This window comes from Ambystoma mexicanum, chromosome 2q, assembly GCF_040938575.1.
Source record: "Ambystoma mexicanum isolate Mex_15411 chromosome 2q, UKY_AmexF1_1, whole genome shotgun sequence".
Taxonomy (NCBI): Eukaryota; Metazoa; Chordata; class Amphibia; order Caudata; family Ambystomatidae; genus Ambystoma; species Ambystoma mexicanum.
The window spans coordinates 102,951,914-102,978,809 of record NC_090924.1 but is presented as its reverse complement, the minus strand read 5'-3'; the positions used below and the strand labels follow the sequence as shown (position 1 = coordinate 102,978,809).

Genomic DNA, 26,896 nt, shown 5'->3' with positions numbered 1-26,896 from the left:
TACTATTTCTGAGGTGCATAAGAAAATGATTAAGTTTGAAAGGCCCATGGTGCTCAATTTAGAATTGTGGCAGTAGATTGCCCATGTTCATATAAAGTTGTCCCTTACCTTACACTTCCATTTGCTACTGTCAACACTCTCATGCTCAGACGTCCAGTTAAAAATGTCATCCTAATGAGTCAGTACACTATTCCAGAATGTGGAGGTTGGCTCAGATGAGGAGGCTTATCAGGAGTACTACCTGAAGTTCTGCCATTAAAAAGGAAGGTTTCAACTCTAGATTTTGAAATGTGCAAAGTGTGGCTTCGCCTAAAAAATCTAAAACAAAAAGCAACTTGTCACAAGTAATTTTGAAATGTAGAATAAGGACCTTTATGTGCTCCAAATCACTGTTTTTAAAAGCCTTGCAGGCATCCATTTTGTATTATGTGCATGTGTTCGTTTGATTCAATGCCCTTATGGCAATAATCAAACACCAGCCCCCTCCAGGAGGCTTGCAGGCCCACTTCAAAAAGGAAGCTTGTGTTTGCTGCCGTCAGAGCAGTGAATTCTATGTTATAACTTCCATAAGTCTGGCACACGCCAGATTTATTAAAGTTATAACACCGGCTAACACATGCGGTTTAGTTGAATATAAGTAGAAAATAAGCTATGCAGGACCTGGATGCTGTGTCCATACAGTTAAATTCTAAAGAAACTTCCAACTGTAAAGAGCACATTAAGTTGCTCTTTCTACATTTCAAAATGACTTGAAAAGAGTTGTATATTTTTTTGTTAGGTGTAAACACAGTTTACATCTTTAAAAATATAGAGTGCACCGCTACCATGGGAAGGTAGAAACGACAACACATTTATTTTGTCCCTATAGCATGCCAAGTTCAGTTGGAAAGCATTCCTCCTGCAGAATACGGATACTCAAGTTTCCATGGGCCAGCATAATCATGGCACCTGTAATGTCCGGTATTTATATCCCATCATGTTTTGACAAATGTAAGTGGTTACTTTCAAAAACATTTATATTCACATTACCCAAAAACTACTACAAAAACTACTAGGATGAGAACACCCCGCACCCCTCCCAAATCCTCATCAAGCCACCATTTCCCCCAACAGTTCAATCCTGCGTGGTTACATATTTTGTCCGCCATATCCCCAATTGCTAATCGTACCCTGCTGACTTTTCCTTGAGCGCCTGTATCCATTTACTGTCCCCTGCAACAAAGGAAGGCAGGCTGCAGATTAGATTGTTCCTATCCATTGTCTGCCATGGCACATATTGCACGTCCCATCTCCCTTTCTGTAGTAATGGCAGTACTTCTGTCTTTGGACCTGCTCCTCCTCTCAGTGTAGTTACATGAGTTAACCCAACGTTCACCTTCCCTACCTTACTGCGGAGGGAGGTGGACCAGTCCCTGTCTTGTCATTTGTTACTATCTCTGTCACTCCACTCGTCCCTCAACAGTCCATCATTTGATGCTGCATCATCATCGCCCTTATGTTACTCTTCTTCCTGTCTTCCCCTTCCTCAACTAATTTTAATTTTATTCTTCCCGACAGCCATTCTCCCTTGTTTTTCCTTCATACTACTATCTCTCGCTCTGCCGCACTAAACAATGCATCCACCTGTTGCTGTGTATTCTTTTCTATGTCCGCTAGGTTTTTCCTATCTCCCTTTGCATGCATTCCCTCCCTTCATGCATTTGTCCTTTGCCCCTACCATTTTTGCTCCAACCCCTCCTGGTATTTCTAGCTGAGGTTAGTGTACCCTGCTGCGGGCCGTAACGATGGGTAGACACTGCAAGGCGGTGAACTTGGTCTACTCCCATCCACAGTCTTTCCCCTCCTACTTTTTCATTTTTCCCACTTTCGTTTCTTCATATAGTTTCCACAGCCCAAGTATGTTCCGTCTGCTTTTCAGCTTACAGCCCTTGTATTTTGTTAATAGATACGAAAATGGATTCTCCATTATTCTGCTGGCGAAAGTACCCTTCCCGGGTCATGGAAACACTGCCCTGCAGTCTCCTGAGCCCATTGAAAGTTATATTTTAATAATTTCTCACAATTCTGGGGCAATTTGACACATTTGGTGCAGGGGGCTGTCTAAATATGACATTATTCCCTGGTTTCCCTCCCTTGTGGGTCCCCGCCACACTGTTTTTTCTTCCCTCCCCCTGGTCTCCTGTTAGCCATGCACACTCACCCCACTTCAATATGCACTCTGGCCCTCTCCACAGTTAGTATTCGACAGCCCCCTCAACGTGCTCACCATGTCTTGTATTAGAACAAATAGACGTTGTGCCTTTGCTGTGCCACCTGCTAATGCCAAGCGTGTTATTTTACAATGAGGTACCATCTGATACAGACTCTTCCACCACGAGTCTGCACCATAGAAACAACACTACCACACACATGTCCCTCTCCAAACCTTAAAAAAATACAAAAGATCAATAACACAATTCTTACCCCAACGACACAACTATACAATCGCCAGTACTCTGCGCTACTCCGTCTAACAGGGTTTGCCACATACTGCACATAATGCCTGCTCTAATACAGGCGTGTACACACATGCGTCCAACTCCTATTGGCTGGTAGGTACTATTTCCTAACGACTACTTTGGCTGATCGTCCTCCATCCTTGAAGATGCGTCCTAGACACCATAAAACAAATGACACGGTTATACTCACATTGTGGAGACCCTCGAGCCCCCTCAGCACCAAGCCTCCAGAACAAGCTCCGCCTCCCACTGAGCACAGCCCACGCATGGGACCTGGCACACCTTTGTGAACTCAGCATCTGCAGGGCCTCGTCTATGACGCGCGTTGATCAGGTCTGCAGTTGCCGGACCCACGGAGGGTGGCTTAGATTCTCTTAGATAACCAGGAGCAGAGGATTTTGCTGGCGCCTCCAAATATGTATTCGGGGTCCTATGATTTCACCATATAAAAATATTGTAGCCAATATAAGAGCACACACCGGGCAAGAAGCAATGCTGTTTACCACAGCCATGAAAACACAAATCAATCAGAACAGTGGACTGGAACTGGTGATGACAACCAACAACAGGCTGCACACCAAACATTAGTTTTATAGAACGAGTATAATAGTCCAAACATTTTGAAACTGTTACAGTTTGAATGTAGATATTTTCCAATGTTCCCAGGACAGTCATTGGCTGTGTTTTGTCATATCCTTAGTGCTGTGCGTATGTTAGTGAACTGTGATTGGAGCAGAGGTCAAGAATATTCCAACTCATCCCTCCCGTGCGGCGCCACGATTCTCACCTCGCCCAAGAACAGTTTTTAATTAGCAATACAACATTTTGCTGACCGCTGGGGCATTATTACTCTGTAATTGGTCAGCACCATTGTGAAAAAGATACAAGATACCCTGCTTCTGGTGGGAAGGAAGACAGTCACACAATACCTTTCGAATATTGGCCTTCGCAGAGCTTATAGCAGATACTCTGAAGGCTGGCCACCTCCCAGGGACACAATATGTACTGCTTGATTGGTTCCTCCGGGATGCCCACACTGCACAGCTTCTTTTCACAGAACCACCTGCCAATAGGCATTCGTAACCATGTGAACAGATTGCTGGCTCAGGTTCACTTCCGCTCCATCCCCGAAGGGCACGCTGGACTGGCTTACTGCCTCATGTTGACCAAACCCAGTGAGGTTGCAGCTGGCTCAGTCTGCCTGTGATGCGCAGGGTGAGCTCTGCCCCCGCACCCTTGGCCCATGGAAGGTTGATCATGTGCAAGGAGCAGGATTTCTCAGGCATGGGGTTTTTCCCCATAGAATGTGTTCTATTTAGAATAGGTCATCTCTATAGTGTGCCAATAATACGTGGGTGTTTTGCACTGTTAATATACGTAATGCATCCCCACAACTTCAATCCCCACGTGGTCTATTCCCATGCCATGACTATATTTTGGTTGTCCCGTGTTTTCCCTGCCCCCCCCCCTTTAGGGTGCCCTATCCCCCCCTTGCTCACTCCCGCGGGTTGTGGCTCCGACCCCCTATACGGCGCTGGTTCCGCACCTTCACTACATGGTGGTGATGAAAAATACAAAGTGACCAATGAAATGTTGCCTCTGTAAACAAATCCCGAAGCAAAGTATGATCTTTTCACAAACCAGAACTTTTATGTTATAGATAACCCTATGAAACTACCTGAAGAAGTTCTCAGTCATTTCATAATGTGAAGTGGGATGAAACAGTCGGGCTGAAACCAGTTTCATTTTTTAGCAACTGTGCTACTTAACCACTAGGTGGTAATGAGTGCCACATATTAGATGCATTGTTATGTTAAGATCTTTTTTTTTAATTAATTTGTTTAGTTGCATAACAACTTTTCAAATATATGTAAACATAAAATTCATTTAATTAATTTCATTTATAATAAAACTATGATTAAATTGACACTTAAAATTCAAATTTAAAAACATCATTATTCACTTTTATCCTTCTTGCTTGGACTATGGTCAGACACAGCGATTTCTAAAAAGTGAACAATTGCTGCTTTTACCGATACTCTTGGGCATGAAAAAACCAATTGCGAAGTTTCCTGAACATTTAAGTGTGCCTTAAAATCAAACACTCTTAGAAAACGTTTTTTGAGAATCGCACTCAAGGCAGGACATTGCACCAGTAAATGTTTCAGTGTTTGGGGTTCACAATCATTTAAACAATACCGGCAATGTATTAACTCTTTAGGAATTATTCTCCTTCACACCAATACATTGCGCGTATGCCACAAATTCAGCCTAAAACGCATATACTGACATCGAATACAAGGTGAGGGACATTTAATCAGATATTCAGCCATTTTTCTATACCTTTTTGTCCCAAACAATGATGTATCAAAGTCCTTATATTGCTTACAAATCTCCGCATTCTGAATCCAATCAGTTTGGAAGAGTTTGATTTTTGCTCTCCCAGGGTTGTTCATTAATAATTCCAAATCAATAGTTGCTTCTGTCATAGCATTATATGTTATTTTGCACCAGATTTTTGATAGTATGTTGTAGTTTGATAATAGATGTTTGGCTACTATGCTCAACACATTATGCATTTGAATACTCAGTATACATTTGCGTAACAAGGAACACATTTTCCATAACAATTGAGAATACAGAGAGAGTGACCCCAATTCGTATCGGATCAGGGGTAGAGGGGTGCAGTGGGGCAAATTCAATACTTTTTTCCAAAAACTGGCTTCAAGTTTGTTCCACTCCTCTTTTTTTAATCACACAAAAGGACTCCATGCCATATTTAGAATTGGTGTTACTTTCATTTGATAAAATGACAGGACTTGTTTAAGTGAAAATTTCCCAAACCTGTATGCTAATATTTTAACTTGTGATGTTAAAGCTCGAAGTTTAGACTCGAGTTGACATCTGTGGTGAATTTGGTTAATTGTGTTTGAAAACATTATACCTAGATATTTGTAATGATCAACTACAGTCAAACTTGTGTTTTGAATTCTCCATGGGCCTTCTTGTTTTTTTTTTTTTAGATGGTCTCAGCTTGCATACTACCACCTGTGATTTATTGATGTTTATGATCATGTTATTCTTTTTGGTGTATGCATCTAGAGCTTGTAGCATGTTCTGCAGCCCACTAGGGGTTTGAGACATAATTACCAGATCGTCGGCATAGAGTAGATATTTTATTTTTTGGTTGCCTAACTGGTGCGTCACCCATATCCAGAATGGAAAAGTTAAATAAAAATGATGCAAAAGAACATCCTTGTTTCAGACCTCTCTTCGTAGCTATTATTTCTGATACATGGCCCCCATATGTTAGACGTACTTGCATTGTGGTATTCATATGGAGTAGCATAATCAAGGTTAATATGGAAGCAGGACACTTATGTTTTTCAATTTGTCAATCGAATCGAATGCCGCCTGAAAATCTATAAATGCCAGGGGTAATGGTTGGCTCTCTTCTGCGTATTGCTGTTTTATCAAGTTTAGGCATAAGATATTTGGCACAGTGCCCAAGCCCGACACAAAGCCTGCTTGAAATGGATCATTTAGATGCTGAGCTGTAGTCCATTTGTTTAGTTCTTTCAATAAAAGTCTTCCATAGATTTTATCAGGGACATCAAGTAGTGAAATGGGTTGATAACTAGTCGGCAGTTGACGATCTCCCTTTTTAAATAGGGGCAGAGTTATGGCACGAGTCCAACTATTTGGGATCACTTGCTCTTGGTTTATGGCTATGAACATTTTGTACAATATAGATGTCCAAAGTTCCGGTTGCAATTTCAGCTGGTAGTTAAATAACCCATCAGGGCCAAACGCCTTTGAATTGCTTGCTGAATTGATCAAGAGTCATATGTCCTCTTGATCAAATTCTAAGTTGAATGTGTGCATGGACTTGTTACCCTCTAGGCATTCACTACCCTGTGGGGTGGCATAAAGTTTTGTAAAGTGCTGTACCCATTTTTGTTCATTGACTGCATTCGCTTGGATTGCTACCTGTGAACCAACCGTTGCCTGATTAATGATCAACCACATTTTGGCTGTAATTTTAGTGGCTAAAATGCTCAGCATGTTAGCACCATCATTTTGATACAATTGGGCTTGGTGTTGTCTTACCCAATTTACATATTGACTTTTAGCCTTACTGAGTTGAAGCGCCTTTTGATCCGGAGGGTTGCTAGCTATGCGCCTCACTTCGGCACGATATGCTCTTTTTCTCAATTTCAATTCTTGATCAAATTAATCTAGATGTGGTTTAGCGGTTAACTTGACAAATGTTGATTTGGGCTGCTGGAAAAGTTGCATTGCATTACTATATTCCGTTCCCAGATGGCCCCTGCTCCCCACTTCCCTAGAGAGCGAATTTGTCAGAAATGTGTTAAAGTGCTGTAAACTCTCCTCATACCATCTAAGGCGATTCATCCCAGGATTGACACAAAGGTGGTTTCCTTGCTGCGTATTATTGCAAATTGTTTTTTGATACTCGTTTACCCAAGTCATTGCCAAAATATTGTGGTCACTTTTTTCTGAGTGCAGCACCTCAAAACCCACTACAATTGAAAATAAGTTCTCATTTACATATATGTAGTCTATTATGGAGTGATTACTCCCTCGTTTCCACGTGGCATATCTGTTTTGAATGTCCCATTAAGCATATGGAGATTTCGATGTTTCGTGAATAACTTCCATCTATGCATTTTAAGTTTATCACTTTGCGTTTTACTTTCCCAACAGTTAATATTAAGATCACCCGCCATTAATACATAGGATACTGTGGTGTCAGTTTCAATTAAATCCAAAAGCATGGACAAGTCATGATAAAATTTAGCTTGCTATTCCAATATATATTTAAAATTGCATGAACAGTATTCCCAATGATCATTGCCCATAATTCTGATGATGTTACTTTCGTTGAATTGATGGCAATTAGAAGCCCCGAGGATGGTCTTCCAGAGGAATGTTTAAATTCAGGGTTTAAATAGATATCATGGTTATCCCACACCAGAATTAATGTCAACAACGTCTCTTGCAATAATATGATGTCTATAGACCCTAAATTTCTATCATCATTGTTGAGTAAATGGGCAAACCCTCTTGTGTTCCAACTTGAAAGTGTAGCTAAATTTTGTTGATTTGATCTGTCTAGTTAACACGGTTTTTGGGAGCATTTACATTGACAAGTGTTAGGCATTTGTTGTCTTGGGTTTTCCTCCTTCTCTTGAGCTGCGTTTCTTCTATGGTCAATCATTTGATTTAATTCAACGTTTTGTTTTATATTGGTGGTTATTTCAGGGCTCAACTCAAAGCCCAAGTTATATAAAGCATTTTTTGATGACCATATTACATTTTGGACGACTCTGGAATTTAGCCAGAGTCGAACCGAGTTGAGCTTTCCATCTTTAGTAAATTCTACTGTGTCAATATTAGAGGATGTTATGTCCTCTAACTCTGTTATTCCTGTTTAGATCATATTGGACTCCAGGGGGTGGACGACATGCTAGTGTCAAATAATATGTTGCCTGACATTTCAATCCTAGTTTGAGGTCAGGATTTGATTTCTCATTTCTTTCATTTTTCCTGTCCTCCAACTGAGGCTTGTTCAAACTTGTACGATTACGACTAGCTTCAATGGTTCTCAGGACTGTTTCAATTATGTGTAGAACTTCAGTGGACATGTGTGAATTGCTGGCTACATAGTCATTGTTCTCTATGTTAGATGTTATTAGCGCTGACGCCGGGGCTAAAAGGGGGCCACGTGGATTTAGAGGTTCAGCACCATTATATATATTATGGATAGACTCTTCTTTGCCCTCGTGAACCCTTCCCTCAAACAACCTGGTTCCGATCTTCTCTCTCTCAGTAGTTGGCATTTGCAGTTCTCTCACTATGCCTTGTTTGTTGGCTTCTGGTGCTCTATGGCTAGTCATATAAGCATCCACAGCTTTCCGTATCTCCAGTCTATGTTGGTTCATTGCTTCTAAATCACGGGCTTGTGCCAATGCAATCGCTCCCACTTTATGGCCCATCGCTGTAACACTTTTATCCAGTTGATCATTTTATTCAGGACAAGAATCTGAATTACCCATGTCTATGTGCTGCAGTAGATCATCTAATGGAGCATATGACATCTGACCAACTGAGACTTTCATCAGACTTTTATTCTCTTTCGCTAATGCTTGTTGTTTATATTTTTTCTTTATCGCCTGACAAGCGGAAGTTGCACTTTGAGGTAGATTAATAACCCTAAAAAACTGCTTAGTACTTGCTGTCACCCCCTCTTTTCTTTCTTTGATTTTTTGACGGGTTTGTTTATACCATTTTCTAAAAGAGAGCCCACTATACCTGCCTTAAAGATGGTGTACTTCTTTTTAGAAGCAGCTTCCTGGTTACTGCTAGTTACTAATTCTACTGCAGATTTTTTGTTTTGCGGAACATGGCCCGGCTCCATTATCTCAAGTATGACTTTTTCAATATATGGTGGAGATATGAGTGTCTTTTTTTTAGCTTGCCAGGCCCCAGGGATTTGCAGGCATTAGGGGTTTGGCAAGCGACCGCCATCCCAGGTATTTTCGTTTTTTTAAGTCAGAGTATGGGATACGAGTCTGTTGGTAAATTGTTGTTCAAACGTTTCCTGCCAAATTCGTAGGTCTTCCATTTTAGTGGTGTGTTTAGCAAGTTTAGAATCAATGGACTCATAATTTACCCAATGCATGGATTGCCATATTCATGGCGTGAAATGTTACTTCAAGTAGCTTTCCATTTTGCATTTCACTAGAGGACTCTGTGGCCATTTGAAGCAAATTTTGAGGTTTTCTAGGTGTTGGTTGCATGAAGGAGACACTCAAAGCAGAACTACTGTTCCCCTCTTCAGGGGAATCAAACAACATTCGGGATTTGGAGAGATTATCTGGGAGAACTTGTATTGAAAAGGGCAGAACATCTGAACTCAGGCAAGTTACTATATTTTTTTAAGGTAATTTAGCTGTTAAGGCGATTGCTTTTAGTAGGGCACTATCTGAAATTGACATTCCTTCAGAGAGGGATATACGAACAACCTCAGGTTCGGGGACTTGGGGTGTTACCCTGTCCTGGGGAGGGTAGTTTGACTTACAGGTTTTCAGTGTTGCGCTTGATGTTATGGTACCACCTGCAACACTTGCACCTGTTATTCCAGTTTCCAACTGGTCCGACCCCAGGACTGTGCTAGCAATCGTCTTTTCTCTGGCCTCTTTCCAAAATATACGGATGTCTTTACAATTTCCCAAATTCGGAGAAGCCATACCTCTTTCTTTTGACTTCCGCGAACGAGGGGTGGAGCATGTCATGCTTGCCGCGCGTTGCTGTGGCACCGGGGTTAGTAATATTCTTTCACCTCTAACCGCCAGGGAGCCCGTTGCAAGAGGCATACCAGTTTTCAAAGTGTGTGGTTGCATCTTACAAGTAGGAGCGGAAGATGTTGTGGGGCCTTGAACTCCGCGACCCAGAGGCAATACGAACAAGAGATGCCACCACCTTATGCACACCTGAAACAAGACCGCAAGTAGGGCGGGTGGCCTCCAGCGCCTAACAGCCGCACAACAGTCAGCGCCCTTTACCCCGTATGTTATGATCTATTCTACGGTAGCATGACACATCAAGGTGTCAGAACCATTTTCTATAATTGGTTAGCTTTAAGCGTCAGAGCACGCTTTCTTAATTCGTCTTGATTCGTCTTGATTCATATTTGTACAAGTGTTTGTTATTGCACCAATCACTACATACAGGCTGCACAAGTCAATTTTCTGCAGTTTTTTATTACCTATGTGAATAAAGTATATTTTTGCATATATCATCTGTCCGGTTCATTGTGCCCTTTCTATGATATAAAAAGTACCCTATCTATAGAGTGTACATAGATGTAGAGGCTCTGGGTAATGGCTGTCTCAATCAAGGAACAAACGCCCCGATTTCTGTTCTCCACCTACACGTTGCTCTGTTGTCAGGGTCTTTTTGTGTTATTGTGCCACGATTGACACTTGAACGTAACCTAAAGAGACTTGCACATTCGAATATACCGTTCATTTAAACTTTTATACGCAGAACGATCAACAAATAACCTAAAAGATGGGGCTACAAAAAAAAGTACATTAGCTGAAATGCAAGCGCGAAAAAGAATGCGTAGTTAGTCATAGGATAATCAACCTGTGGACTTGCCCTTAAAGTGAGAACAGAAAATAAACGCCATTTGAGTAGGTTATGTTAGGTCACTAAGCTTTCATACTGCGCCAATCACTGCAGCAGTAGTTTTACAGTGCCGAGGCTAGGCATAATGGAAACCCCACCGATTTAAAAAAACAATTAAATAAGGCGTGGCGATAAAAGGCTCGAGAAGGTCAGTAAAGCAGAAGAGTGAAGTAAAAATCCTATGGCGACCAACGTTAAGGTTGGGCGTGTGCACTGTACATTTTTTTTACATAAATCAAAAGTGACACAAACCAAAATGAAACACCACATGATAATTGCAGAGGCACGTCGGAGCTGCTTGAGTTTGGGCGGTTCGTTTTCTTCGGGATTTGCGTTTGGCTAGTTTTGAGTTTTCAACAGTTCATAAAATAATCTGCTCTAAAACGTGCCCCGCCTTTCATTTCACAGCGATTCGCCCAAGCACGTGCTTGTACCACAAGACACAAATTAGTTTTAATATGAAACATGAGCATACCATTTGGGAAAAACAGTTTAAGTGTTCATCGAATGCGAATAAACCGACAGCTACTCATTTGTTAAACCAATAAACCACCGGTTAACTTGGACGACAACATATTAAATAATTATTGATTTATAAACGTAACTTCAACAGTACAAGGAAACACCATCGGCAAGTGTGTGCTATACAAAACCCGAATAAAACGCACCCGCACTCCTTAAAATAGTCAAAACATACCAAGTACTTTAAGCTACAACACAAGAACTAACAATTCTGTTTTCACAACAATCACCCTGTATTGTAAAAGTGCCCTGCCCTTAAGCGCCGAATTTTAAGTGCAAACACAAAGCCTATACTTAAGCTAAACCAAAACAGTGACAACTTAATTTTAAGATTTCCACTGTGCTACTATAATGGGGAAAAAAAAGCATTGCTTCTAGAATCTATTCGGAATCAATCATTACCATATTCACAGATTAGATTTTAATCGTGGCGTGACTTGACGAGACCTGAATATAGAAGACTGTTTCTTTCAGAGGAAGACGAGTTAAACGCGCACGCTTTCAAAATATTGTGCCCAAGTGCGGTCTGACCACATTACCTTTCATTCTGATAACGGACTGAAATGTAAGAAAAATTACACGTGGCATACATTACAAACAAGAAATATGAAGAAATCCAAGAAGGTAACTTTATCATACTACTTTACACCTAATTTCACTGATCTGATATTTAGGACATATCGTCGTTTACAGAATTGCCTTGTATACTATGACTGATGTTTAATGACAGTGTAATTAACGAGACCAAGCCAGGAGCAAAAGTGCAGTGTGGTGGAGGGTTTAGAACTTTTAGATTGCACAAAACGCGCCCATCATGTTCGAGAATGAGGGAGTGGCTGTTGCTCAGACACATGTTAATGGGTTTGAAGACTATTAAATGGCCCAGTTTGGGGATAATACTACTTTTAATAGGCGAGTTAAAAGCATTGGTCCTCGACCATTTCTCATAATTCTACTTTGCATAATTAATGCCTTTGCATACATAGAAACCTCATTTATAATGGTTTAAGTGGGATTTGAGAGGGGTAGCCCAACCCCTGTAAAGATGCCTTCTACATGATGATGTAGACACCACTTTATACGCCACCACCTCACCCCTCACAAAGCAAAAGCATTATACCAAATAATCATAGTAGAGCCAGTGGATTAGCAAGTACATATTGAAAGAACAAGCTCTTCACAGCACCAGAGTAATCCTTGTGAAGCCATCGTTTAGAGTTGATGGGTTGGGTACAGTGAGCTGGAAAGGATGCCCAATGATGCAATGAGAGGCTGGATCCGTAAACTAATAATCCGCCAATGTCATGACTTAGGCGGAACAATGTCCACAAAGCAGCTTTTGACATTTGTCATTAACGCAATCAAATAGAAATAAGTTTCAGAATCTTGAAGGAGGCCCAAATTTAGCAAAAGTGTGGCTTTGTTGCATTTCAATTCCTTTTTGCAAAATGCTATAGACAGAGCGATATTACACTGCATGCACATGTGCCCAAAGTCTGTTCAAAAGGTGTGAAGAGGTTATGTGCTGTAGATTTGGCTAAAATATTATTGTGGCCCCCAGCCTTCTCTTCAGAACATCACTCTCCCTGAAGGAGTTAGAATTGGGCACGAGACCATGAGAGCAACAAGAAAAGAAAAAAAGAAATCTGGGGACGAATCTCGGTCCAGAGCAACCCACAGGTTGAACAACACAGAATTGGCAAACCTTTTTCAGTTGATGTTAGCGAATACTATTCTCCCTGGAAAGAAAACAGTTTGGAGTCCGATTGTCCAGCAACTAAATGCAAGAATTCCTAGTTAAAAAAGGCAAAGCCCCTCTAGCTGCTGTTGAAGCAACAACTTCCCACGGCATAATGCAATACCACTACTTTGGTTTGTCCACAGTAGAACGTGCGTATGGTTTGCTCAAATTAACGCAGCTATATGCATTAATTATAGCAAACATTTCTATAGCTTATACTACAAGCCGTATCTAGATACTAGCACGGAACCCATCATGATATCAGATAAAAAGCAACCTGAGCTTGTGTGTAAACTAAAAAGTAGAACACTCTTCCCTTACCTCAAAAAGATACACTAAGAAAGGGGTCTGAAACTTTTGGCTCTCCAAATGTTTGTGACAAAAATTCCCATCCAGTCCTTACATTGTAAAAAGATAAGTACCACAGCCCAAACATTTTCTTGCACGCCTGTGCCTCGTCAGGGATGCAGTCTACCTCGATATCAGTGCTCTTGCATTCTGCATACCATAAGTGAATGGGGTAGTGCTTGGCTTTATAAGGCCCTGCATGTGCCGTTAAGTGCCCCCCTCTACAGAGGTGCAACAGTACAAGCAGGCCTCCAGATAAGGTGGGTGCGAGGCCTTTTTACGCATGAATATCTTGTAAATACGACAGCTTTATTATTTTCCTGGGTACATTTACACGCAGGTTTAGAGCAGTTTATCTACATGGATGTCATTGCAAGCCACCTCTAAAATAGAATGCATTTCTCTGAAGCCTTTCAACAAAAAAAAAAAACTACACATTGTGATAAAAGGAATGGTTTCTTTCCATTCAGCATCAGAAGCACTGTGCACGTTTTCCTAGAATTTTAGGAATTGTATAACTAATAAGATGGAAAACTAAGTTGCAATTGAGAATTCATATTTTTTAACAAGTTATGCTTTTTTTCCAGTGAAAGCAAACCAGTATTGCACAATTGTATTTTTCAAAGTTCCGGTGCAGTGTGCATGATCATGCAGAGGCAGATCATGTTTACACTTAAATTATAAGTGTAAATTAAATTATAATTTACACTATAATTATAAAAACAGTGTGTAAAATGATGACTATGCACAGTCTACTTTATATCCATTCAACCTTGCAGTCAATGGGGTACATTACTATAAATGGTCAGTGGCAGCAGAGTCTTTTCTCAAGGGTGAGTGATTGTCATTTCACTGATCACAGGTGTTCTAGCCTCTCAAATCGTCAGGACTACAATTAAAACATCCAAAACCTGACTCTCAAGGAAGTGCAAGCGCTGTTCAAAAACAAACAAATGGAAGTTACATTGGTAATTGAAATAGAAACTCAGCAAAACCTGTCGCTGTGATAATCCAGATAGGTATTTAACTTTATGTAGCGCGCTTCATGAATGACTCGTCATACATCTAGGTACTGTGATTATTAAACCTCAGTCGATAGTCAGTTACCCAACCTCTGAAGGAGGTTAGCCAATGAGATAGGCTCTCGTTAAGCACTTGTTGCTACAATCAGTGCGTGATCTATAGGTTGCGGGTTCGAATCCCGCCATGTCCAACTCAGCCTTTCATCCTTTTGAGGTCAATAAAGGAGTACTGACTTTGGTTTGGTCGTATATGTTCTATGCACAATGCTTTGACAAAAGAGCTATATAAATAACCATTTGATATAGGATTTTGCATGGAGTCCTTGCCTCTCTGCACTGTTGTATCATAACACTGGCATACCATTAGGTAGTAATAACTCCAGGAAATTAGGATCATTAAGCATCAAAAGATAATTCTGCTATCGAATCTCAAAACACACGATACTGCTTGGAAAGGACACGCTTTTACTGCTTCTCCTGTCTCCACGCTATTTTTCCGGCGACCTGCACCTTTAAGGAAAATAGCCTCCACTTCCTTCAAAAACTCTGTTTCCGCGCGGAGCGCGTGCAGAGTTCCGGGCAGAGTTCCAGTCTGCACCAGTCCGCATCAGGACGTGAAGAGTGGAGCAGAGGCTTGTGCAGCACCGACGGGAGGTAGGCTGTCTTATTCACCACTCCCGTCTTACTTTACCATGACCCTTTGAACTGCTTCACGTCCTATTTTCATGTGCTCTGCCCTCATTGCTGAAAAGGAACAGTGACTTGCTGTCCGAGGCGGCCCGTGCGCTACATCCTCCCTTCTCCCTTCCCCTCCTTCCTTCCTTCCTCATCCCCATTTCTATCTCCCCGGCACTCACCCTCCCCGTACTTTTCCCTTCCTGCTTTCCTGCCTTCCCCCGTTCTTAGCTCCTCCCTTCTGTCCCTGTTCCCTACTTCTTGTCTTCTCCCCAACTCTCTCCCCCCCCCCCCTCTTCCCCCATCGCACCTTTTGTTGCCTTTTCAGAGCCCCTCTGGGATGGAAGAAGACCCGGAGAAGCGCCTCCTGCGAAGCGATGTAAAAAAAACCCGGCTTCTAACGCAGACCTATTCACCCACGATTTCCAATACAGACCTGCCGGTGGTTGCTTTGACTGCTCCTTTGTCCAACTCAGCCCAAGCGAGGAACTATAAGTCTACTAGCCCTTTTTTGGGGCAAGATGGCCTTAGTGGAATAAAGGCGCCAAACTCTTTGCTTCCCGGAAGGACCTTCCCCACTTTGAACTCTGCGGCAACTAACTGAGTCTTCAATGGGCCTGTGTCACAGGCCACAGTGACAGGCCCTGGAGAGCTTCCAATCTCCTCCGTCACTAATTAAGGCCTGGGAGTGCACACGCTCCCGCTAGCCAGCGCTGCTTGCCCCGACACCGCTTCGGCGAGAGGTCTGCCCCCCGTGAGGGTCGGAGGACCCCAGGGGGAGGACCTGAGGGAAGCGGCTCTGGTGGGCGGACCTGCTCAAATGGTATCCCAGCCTGTCTCTACCAAGGCAATGCTGGATGTGCCTAAGCCTTCTGAGCCATCTCCTCAGACGCAGCTCCAGCCACAGGATGTAACCCCCCTTGTGAGGCGCGACCAACTGACTGTTCAACCAGATGCTCTACCCCTACAAACTACTACGGCCAAGATGCACGCTCCTTTGGAGGTCTTGACCACAGAACCTAACGAGGCAAGGAAAACCCTATCTTTGTTGTCTCCCATAGTCCCAGCAACAATGGCCCTGTCTTCTGAGGAATTTTTACATCCCAGTACTGTGGATTCACCTATGGGCCCTCTTCCATCTAGGGTCGTCGAGCAGAACATGGCTGCCCGCCCTATCCCTCAAAGGATGAGAGGCCCCCCTGAAGCTATTTCAGAATCAGAATCCGAGTCTATCTCGGACCTCTCCCCTGTATCCCGAGGGAGTCCAAACCCGTCCCTACAGTCTAACATAAAAAGACCTTTATATAAAAAAAAGGGAAGGCGACTCAGAGAAATGTCCCGTCCCAAGGCCTCATTGGTAAAAGTTTCCCGTCTAACAAACCACAACAAAATCAGGCGGATCCTAAAGGAAAGAATACTAAACAGACGAAACAAACGGGGCCTCCGCTAGCCCATGAAAAAAGATCCTCGGGGAAAAGTCTCCTTTCAACCCCCATGTTGTCGAATGCCCTCTTGAACTTCTTTAAGACACAGGGGAAAAGAAAGGCACTCATTGATTCCGAACCATCGGATGCTGAGATACTGGAAGCATTGGAGCAAACCCCGCCGGCCTCTAAGTGCAGGAAAACAGCAGAGGTGGCAGCTCCCAGCTCAGTGTTAGACGAGCCTGATGCCCCCCAGGCTCTGGACTCTCGGCAAACCACTATAGCGGTTCAATCCTCGTCCATACCGCCCCCACAAACTTCAATGATTACTACCCCAGTGCAATCAATATCTCCGCAACTTGATGCAGGGGCAGCTTACCTCACTATTCTGCCATGCATAGTGCCGCAGTCTCTATTCCCCGAGGCCAGGCCTCTTCGGCATGGAGTCTCAGAGATCTTGGATCTCCTACAGCCTGAAGTATATCCATCCCAAAGAGAGATGTCTGCACAAATATGGATTCCAGCCCACTCGAATACACCTAAAACGGTCTCTCCGTCTCATGAACCTGGCTTGAGACGGAGACATTCAGCTACTAATGCAACATCGATAGAACTGAAGTCTACACCTGCCAGGAATGGTAGACCCAATGAGGCCAAATTTCTGAGGCATAAAGAATCACCTACTAGGAGGAAGGACATGACAACGATCATGTCTGCCATCACAATAGCAATGGCTCCGTTCTGCAAACTCTATGAATCCCTGGCAGATACATCAAAAGACAACACTGCATCTCTAGATATCATTCAATCCAAGCTTACCTTCTTGGAGGGCTTCATTGCGGCAATTGATCTAAAATATGATACTCAACAAAAAAAAAGACTTGCCGGAAGAAGGCGTGCCCTGTTCCTCATCACGCACATGCTCCAAAGGAAGACTTGTGGACGCGGTGGTCCACAAATCCACACAGACCTATGAGTTTACAGACAGGGAGGAACTAGCACCTTTTTTCCGAAATAAACCCTCAGCTTCAACAATGCCAAATAGATCTACGGTGAGCGAAGCACTGACAGGGGGATCTGGCTCCGGTCAGAGGCTTCTCCCACCTGAGGGAAAAAAAAAAATCACTAAAATTAAGCAGGAAAGAAGAGACGGAACGGTCGACCGCCCAGTCCCTACTTCAAAAACTAGAGATAAGTGATTCAGCCTCCCAGGTCCACCCATAAGGGGGTGCATTGTCCGTAAGGGGCAACCTGGCAGTCTCTACTACGGACTTAACTCAGTCGCCAAAATCAGCAGATGACTTTTCGGACACAAGTCTTATAGCAAACATCTCCGTTCATCCCGATGAATCTCCAATAGCTGCAGAATCAAAGTCTATAGAAACTCAGAAGCGGCCCATTGCTATAACTACCCCACCACGGAAAGCTCATTCTAGGAAGACCTCAACATCTCATAGAGCAGCCTCAGAGGAAACTATGTTTTACCCGCCAGCCTCAAGGGACACCTCTGCAAATAAAAATCGCCAAAATGGATATTCGGAATCCCATCATAACAACTCACACAGCCGTGTACAATCTCGTGAGGCAGAAGTGAACAGGAAGAACCAGACCCGCTTGTTCAAAATTGAACAAATCTCCAGTTAAGACAATTTTATGATTCTAAACCGAAGAACAGTTTTGAAAATCATATCTTCGACAGTCAGTCTAAAGAAACTGAAATCTGATGACTTTAAATGGATTCAGCCCTATCACAGTGATAACAAGGCCAAGGCTTACCTGTTCATATACGCTGCTCCATTACAGGACCTTTCCAGGGAAGTAGGAGACGAATTAAAATCCTTGGGGTTCTTGTTATCAGAAATAATATCCCCGGAAAACACCAGTGATCGGACAGAAGATAGGGTCCCTGCCAGCAGCTATAAACCCCGAAGCCCGTCTCATTATCTTTCTGCACGGAGAGAAGCCTTAAAAGCACACTTCTGTGACTCAGTGGACAAGAATAAAGCACCTAGCGGCCTAAACCAAGACGCACGCCACTCACCGGAAGTAACTCGATGGACAGATAAACAAGTTAGTTCTCCCGAACCATCCCGACGAACACTCCATCTCGCCCGAACGTATGCGGCAGCTGTATCTGACTTCTCTAATAGAAGAGGCCGCATTGAGAAGAACAGGGACACCCCGCGTGAACAATTTATGGACAAACATCGACCATATATGCTGAGACATGTTACCAGAGTCTACTCACCGGCCCCAAGAAAGGACATCCAAAGAAAATACCGGCAAGGCTCACCTACCAGGAAGAGCGAAGATAGGGAAAAAACATCTTCAGCAGGTGGTCCTTGGAACTGGATCAAAGGCGCGCTGAGTGCTAAACGATCTAGATAGCAACCATCCTCCGAAGCCAGCAAGTTGTGTGTCCAAAAGATTTTGACCCTGGGTTCATGGAATACGAGAGGACACACCCACTTAGCGGAACCCAGCACCGTAGATCTAGCATTGTTTGATATCTTCTGTCTCCAAGAGACCTGGCTCCAAGAAAAACCGTTGATGGACGGATTTGAAATTGAGACTTCACCAGCTATTAAGGGCCCGTTAGGCCGCCCGTCTGCCGGACTTCTAATCACGGTTCGTTCAGGACAGAACCTGAGAATTATCAAGACCATGAAGAGGTCATATGGGGTTCTGGCAGTCCTGATAGAGTGGAACTACGAGGCTGACAGCTTACGCCCTGGTACTAAAACCCGTCATAAGCACCCTCTAGCTTTCATAACCATGTATTGGAACCCGCAAAGAACAGCAGCAGCAGACTTCTGTCAAATCATGGCTGAAACCATAGATGAAATTATGCTGGAATGGAACACCCGTTTGCAATAATTTGTAATTTGCGGAGATCTTAATGCGAATTGCAGCCACAGTAACCAACAAGATCTTGTGGACGTTTCCACTACGCAATCGGAATATAGAGGTAAAGCCTGGATGAACCTCATGGCTGCAAGAGGGATGCACAACGCAGCGTGGATCTTGGGCAAAGATACTCACATTCCAACCTGGGAAAGAGGCCAGTCGACGGCAACTCTAGATTACATCTTTGTCTCACAGGCACTAACCACAGAAATTCTCAACTACCAGGTGGTGAAAACGGAGGCAAGCGATCATAACATGCTCACTTTGGAATGGTCAGCCGATGTCAAGCTGTGTAACCAGTACTCTCCTTCCATCGAGACGAATTCCCAAAAACCCGGCTTTGCCTTACTGCGGCCAATGTGCGTTCTCTAACCCAGCATTACGCTGAGATAGCTAAAACTCCTAACACCTCCGGAAAGACACAGAGGCCCAACTACCTTCCGCTTCTGATTGAACATAGAAAGAAGATGGGGCCTAGGAGGACAACGGTATCATCCTTTACTTATAATTATGACAAACTCATAGCAGAGAAAAAGAAGGAGTTAAGAAAACAAAAACGCAGAGTAACGATTGCAAATACACGGGCAGCGTGGGACATGTGGGAAAACCACAACAAAATCTGCAAATCATGGATAAGATCAAGGAGAGCAGTTATATATCAAAACGACGCAGAAGCAATGTTAAGAGCCATTGCCTCAAAAAAAACTGCCGACTTTTGGAATCTGATAAACTATTCGCAGAGCAACACACATAACAATATGCTCAACGCAGTGTCAGAAGCAGCCTGGGTTCAATTTTTTACAGCGCTTTTTACGACCCCACACTCCACCATAAATCTCCGGGTAGAGTTGACGCAGTCATCTTGGGCCGATTTATCAGATAAAACAGATATATCTATGGCCATTCAGAAATTGAAATCTTCTAGAGCCCCGGGCCCTGACGGCCTCTCCAACTTGGACCTAAAAACTCACATCACGGAATGGGTTCCCTTTGTAAGTCTTCTCTTCAAACACTGTACCGATAGTAGGAAAATCCCTTTATCCTGGACCAAAGCTATAATAATACCCATCTTCAAAAAAGGAAGTCAAGATGAACCAGGTAACTATCGGCCCATAGCTTTATTGGATATCCTGGGAAAACTATTTGCTTCTCTTCTGCTGGACCGCTTCCGCCGCTGGGCGCTTTCGGCCCCCTGCAGTTGGCTTCAAGAAGAACGGAAGCACGTCGGTAAACATCTTGAAGGCGAAAATCAAACAAGGGGCCCCGACAGTATACGCGGCCTTCATCGACCTCTCGCAGGCTTTTGAGAAAGTGGACAGAATGCTTTTGTGGAACAAGTTAAAAAATTGGAAATGCCCAGATGCCATCCTGAACCCAATAATGGCACTGCATGCCAACACCACGTTAAGTGTCCGTCTCAATAAACAAGGGTCTCTGTCAAAGGAAATTTCAGCCAAAAGAGGAGTCAAGCAAGGTTGTCCGCTGGCCCCTGCGCTTTTTGCTGCCTTTCTGGGTGATTTCAAAGAGTCGGAATCCACTGTGCGCTCCTTTCCTCCGAACTTTGGAGGCTCCAAGCTTTCTCGAATCTTATATGCAGACGATAAGATCCTGCTTGATCAAACGCCCATTGGCCTCCAACGCCAGCTGAACAACTTAGCCCATTATATGGACACCAACAACTTGGTCATAAATAAACTGAAAACTAAAATCATGATCTTCTCCAAAACTCAGTCATCAATGAAAAATATTAGGCCCTGGACTGTCCACCAAACAGAAATTGAAGTGGTTTCTCAATTCAAATACCTTGGAGTAATTCTTGATGGAAGTATTCAGGATGCTAAAATGCAAGAACATCTATGGGTGAAAGCAAAAAATCTAACTTCACAACTAAGAATGGTGGATCGCAAGTACGGCAAATTTTCTTTGATACCGGCTATCAATTTCTACAAGGGCAAAATGGTTCCGGCTCTGACTTACGGTATGGATGCTACACTTACCATACCAACCTCCTTCTGGCAGAAACTGGAGGGTTTCATCTGGAAATCTGTTCTCGGCCTCCCGAACTCTGTTCCCATTGTGGCCGTGAGAAGAGAGCTGGGCCTATTATCATTGAGGGCCAAGGTGAACGCTTCTACACTAGCACTATTCAAAAAGATGCGCTCCCCATCTGCAATGTCACTGCTCAAGAGACGACTTCAACTGACTGTAAGGCTCTTGCCAACTGGGCTGAACACCAAAAAACAAACTGCAGGAGCTAGCGTGTACCATGGATGACCTCATCTCCAATCCAGTAAGAGTCAGCAAAAAACTGAAAAATCAGGATTGGATAACGACCAATGATCAAGCACATGCCTGCAAGCTGCTGAGCCACCTCCCTCCTACCTTCAATAGGCTAAACACTCCTTTAGCCTATTGTTAAAAATTTCCGGATAGGAAATTAAGATCTATTTTTTTAAGAGCACGCTTGAACATACTCCACACAAGAGAAATCTTGGGAATAAGACACCAAACTGCTATTAAAAGCTGTAGACTATGCAAGGCTCCAAACTCTATCGAATCAGTTCGCCACCTCCTTTTGAACTGTCCTTCCTTAACGAAAGAACAAATTACTTTCCTGTCACCCTGTTGGGTCGATCGTCAATTAATAGAAGAAGACACCTGGTGGTACCGTCTCATTTCTGGGGAAAAAACCCACTGGACTGTTGCAACATCCAAACTGCTGGAAGCAGCGTTTATTAAAATCAACGCCCTTGGAGCATAGCGCATTCCCATCCCATTTTCTCGCTCTAACTGCTTCTGCGAGGGGTGAGGTTCCCAATGGAAATTCTCTATCTCATACACAGGCAAACCGCTGTTTACCTGTCACTACACTCGAACTCTGGTAACTGAGCCATACATGCCCGATCTCTTTAATCAATGTTTAGCCTTGTAAAAATCATGTACTTTTGATTATGCACAAGTAAATTAAAAAAAAAAATTCAAGTTTGCTTTACTATATAAATTGGCTAGGTTTTTGTGATTTCAACATTTAAATATATAAAGGTGAGATCAAATGGCCAGAAATAATTAAAAGGTGTATTCTGTCAATGCAGAAAGCTGCCGCATAGTAATGATTTGCATACAGTTTTTGCACACGTCGGCTGGATGTTGCATACATTTTTCTCTCTTGCAAAGGAGACAAGTCATTTTTACTCCCTTAAAATCACATTTACTCTCAAAGTTTAAAAATAGAGAGTAGAATACTCCCATCTCCAAAATCTTATCTGGAGCACTTAGTACAAGTCGTGCATGCCACCCATACCACTGCCTTTGACTGGGCCGCTAAGTAGTTACCTACCCCTCGTACCAGGACTGCAGCTCAAAAATACACCCAAGTCACCAACCGACCTGAAGCAGTGCTAATTGTTATTACAGTAGTAATGCCCATGTAGGCTGACAGGACGAATGTAAAGGCATGGCCTGTATGAGTGCACAGCACTATCACCTTACAACTTGTCATAATCAATGAAAAATGGGGAACTAGAACAGCAGCGCCGGTATTGTTTATTGCGTTCATAAATAATTAACACCCAGGATGTGGGGGAGCAAGCAATCGGGTAGCTCGGATCACCGGCTGAATGCCACGATCCAAACCTGCGTTCCGACCAACCGGACGGCTGCTTATCCCGCCACGCCATCTTCCTCCCACCCTCCCTTCCCTTTCAATTGTCCATCCCTCCCCAGCCCCACTTGCCTGATGCCTTCCAACGATGCTGCTCTGTCTTCCTGCTGGCCGGCCTAGCCATCACTGAAATAGAAGAGGAGCTCCGCTTGGAGCCCTGTCCTCCACGTTCATTCATACAAAATACATTGCTATCCACACACAGGGTTACTGAATTGGCAATCCGGGGTGCCAATAGGCTTTATTATTTTAACTCTGCATTGCTATGTTTTCTGGCCACTCATTACGCAATAAGAGTAGCAATTTGTGGGGCTGTTTGCCAGAATGGTGGTAACGGCACCAGGGACACTCGCTAAACTCTATGCTCGGGTCTATTAACTCGGGTCCCGGGCCGTTACCACTCGTTCCAGCCCGTGGAACGGGTGATTATTGCTTAATGAGTGCCAGAATATATAGCCATACATCCTGTGCACACTGCTGTTGCATGACTGAGTTAAAAACGGCACAACATAACCAGACACATTCTGAAACAACAAGTGTCAGTGCTCAGAAATAAGTCGCAGAACTCAGCTCTGGCAAACAATCCCACAAATGTCTCCCATCGGCCCCAGCTAGCATAGTCAATCGTGAGGGATCAAGGGAGCCATAGTCTAAAACATCAGAAGAGAAGCAGGTTGCATAACCTGCCTCTAGGGCAAAAGTGAGGCGGGGATGGGTCTTGTTTAAAAAAAAAAAGAAAACCACACATCCACCACAACGTAGTATAAATACTAATGGCATACAAAAGAGGATTTCACAGATTTCAAAGAAAGGACTAGCCCAAGTAGGTGTCATATCTCATGCCATGTATTATGTCCCCTGAAGAGAAGTCTAGCTGACCATCCTGTCTCCAAATATGACAGGCATTTTTGAACGTACCAATTACTGAAGGAAAATTCTTGTAAGGCATTCACACACTGATTTTTAATACGGAACCACAACATTCAATTGGTCAAATGTAATCTTCAATTAATGGCTGGTCCATACTGCATTTGTAACTTTTTTCTGTAAAGTCAGGTAAAGAAATTCTTTCGCCAGGCTACCACCATCCGAGATCAGAACCATGAAACGTTCTGGGGACGAAAATAGTTGTACAAACCATTTTCTGGAAACCAATAACCAAACAGTATTTTGAGAAGAAGGAGCCAACAAACCAAATTTCGTTTGGGCATGCATATTATTTTATTTATTTCTACCGCGCCGGAACCCGCAGGCTTCAGGGCGCCAAATTATATAAAATTATATTTTAGAACGCCAACAGCTTTTGGAGGCTTTAGACAAAACCTTTTTGGATGTACGCACACACCCCTCTCGTCAGGGTAAGACACATTTTGCTGGGGCCCTCAACCACAAAAGAACGTATAATCCACACAAAGGGGAGCATGGGGGGTGGTTGATGATGCAGACATGTTTGTGGGTGGCACGCATGCAGTAGTTGAAGGGCCCAAAAGGAGTCTTTTGGTGGTGTAGAAAAAGCCATTAGGAGCGTAATAGCCTCGCAGGGAAGACAGGCAATCGTGTAGTGGTTAGTCTAGTCAAACAAACTAGTGTCATTTCGTGGGTGTGGCAGTCAAACAAAAAGTCTCTTGTTGGCAGACCTCTCAAGTTTCCCAATTCCATGCATATGTTATCCATTTCAGCTTTTCTTTTACATTTTTGGAAGGTTTCACGAATTTCAAATAGGAAAAGAAAATCTATAATTTCCGTGATTCAAACAACAAAATCTGGACCTGGTGACATACTCATGAGGCGATGGGCTAGAAGGCTCAGCTTTATGGGGATGCAGTCAGACCACTTATTAAATAGACGACCAGCTCTAGAGAACTGTTCCTCCTAGGAAATGCCGGTGTTGGGTGCTCCTGGGAGGGGCGGTTATGTTGTCAAAGACTCAAGTGGTAATGCTGTACGGTGATAGCATATGCAAATGGGGCGACTGTAGAGCGCTACTTTCAAACACTGCCGACAATAGTTGCAAAAACAAGCGTCCGTTATGACAATGATATTCAATGCCACCCTCTGTCCGGGCGTCCACTTACAGCTGCCTACGAATAACAGTCTGCGCACTGCTCACCTTCGACCTCAGCTGCCTCCCACTGCCTTGACAAACGTCGTGTGCCCCTCCTCCCTCACAGTTGTGGAACTGACAGGTCCACGCAGGCGCACTAAGAAACTCTGCCAGCTCACGCTGCCGGGTCCCAACGCAAGAAGAGTTCAAGGCCAACCGCCGTGCACGAGCTCACAACACACCTATGCACGCGCTCCATTTCTTGGAGCGCGCGCCGCCAACTCACGCGCTCTCACCCTCCCGACTAGCGCCAAATATTGCGCATGCTCACGTTCTGTTTTCTATTATAAATTGTGCCGTAGTTTACCTTCGTTGGTTTTGCCCTTCTTATGATGTTAACCCCCTTTCCTATCAGATTATTTGACGGGCCGGTATCCATTGACTTTGTGCGAGCACATGCGTGGTCATTTGTCGAATTACACACAGTCCACCCCGACCCCGCCTGGTTTCTGTGTATAGATAAAATAAATGGTTCGTTTAGTTATAGAGAACTTCTTATTGTTAGCTGGAAAGACATTGTAAAAAAAGTGACGTAATGTCGTTCTGTGTAGTCCAAAGCAATGTGTTATATGGTTTGTAGCATATGGTCATTTTTATACTGGTAGGGTGTGTATTGTGACAAATTAAATAAACAGAGGCCCTCATTACAAGTTTGCTGGTATCCTCATAGCTCTCAACCATTTGTGTCGCTAAGGCGGTTGAAAACACCCGATTTTGTTTTTGGCAGGTGAGAGCCCATTGAAATGAATGGGCGTGCAGGAGGCTTGGCTGGTGAGTCAGCTCTTTACAAGGCGGGTGACACCCCCCAAAAGCATGTGAGTTGAGAGCTATGTATCCTAGCGGATTTACTGACAGGATACCAGCAAACTATTACTGTTACCGGCACTGTGTCTGGTAGGATGTCCACCCGATTCCGAGTGCGGGTGACGGTGTAACTCCCCATTCCATGGAGTCCCACAGGAATCCAATGGTAGGGTGACCAGACGTCCCGGCTTTCCCGGGACAATCCCAGGAAATTGCACCCCGTCCCAGGAGTTTTTTTAATTTAATTAACCCCGTCCCGAGATTGGGTGGTTGGGTGTCTACGGTCCAGGTTTTTGCCAGAAATCGGCCCCGGTGCAACTCTTCCGGCATGTGAATGCAAGCATTCATGCCCCCATTTCCTACCTCTTCCCCTCCCTGGCTGCTCAGAGGAGTGTGCCTGTGAGCACACCTCTGCAGCAAGCCACCGACATAGAAGTAGGACTACAGTTTATCTGAGTCACATTTGTGTTTACTGTAGACCTACTTCTATGCCCATTGCCTGTCCCGTTTTTAAAAATGTTTATCTGGTCACCCTATCCATGGGGGAGTTTTCCAGTATTACAGGTGCTGGTATTTCCAGCACCTATAATATAGGCAATATTTGCCGGTAAGGTGGCAGAATGACCTTCAGCTTTCAGCTACAGGTCATTCCAGCTACCTCACCGGCCAACTACAAGTGTGTACCGGTAATACCGGCACGTTAATACTGCACTGGTAAACCTGTAATGAGCCCCAGAGAGCCGAGTTTGTATTTCTTGCTCAGAAGGATTTCATTCTTGAATTACTATCACAGGCGTATTAACAAATTCTAAGATTATTCTTATGTTCCCAAAATGCTCTATGCTTTTATGCAAACCAGGACTCCATGTCTCCCGCAGATGCCCTTCATCTGCACTTGATTCAATTCCTGCGGAAAATTGGCACAGCTCGACCTTGGGTGGGACCCCATCCCTTCACCCTCCTCACTCTTTCC

At 43.7% G+C, this 26,896-nt stretch overlaps 1 protein-coding gene across 14 annotated transcripts in view; it reads right to left on the bottom strand.

Annotated features, from left to right (window-relative positions):
• The window catches only part of TBC1D24 (TBC1 domain family member 24), a 1,120,122-nt gene that overhangs the window by 955,372 nt on the left and 137,854 nt on the right, over positions 1-26,896 (bottom strand). For 5 of the 14 annotated variants that reach the window (XM_069646941.1, XM_069646938.1, XM_069646946.1 and 2 more), the window contains exon 1: positions 25,126-25,253. The exons of 3 other annotated variants lie outside the window; for them this stretch is intronic. The gene's annotated coding sequence lies outside the window, so the exon portion shown is untranslated. Of the gene's footprint in view, positions 1-25,090; positions 25,254-26,896 lie in introns of those variants that run through there. 6 more of the 14 variants (XM_069646942.1, XM_069646939.1, XM_069646947.1 and 3 more) reach the window with 3 other exon arrangements.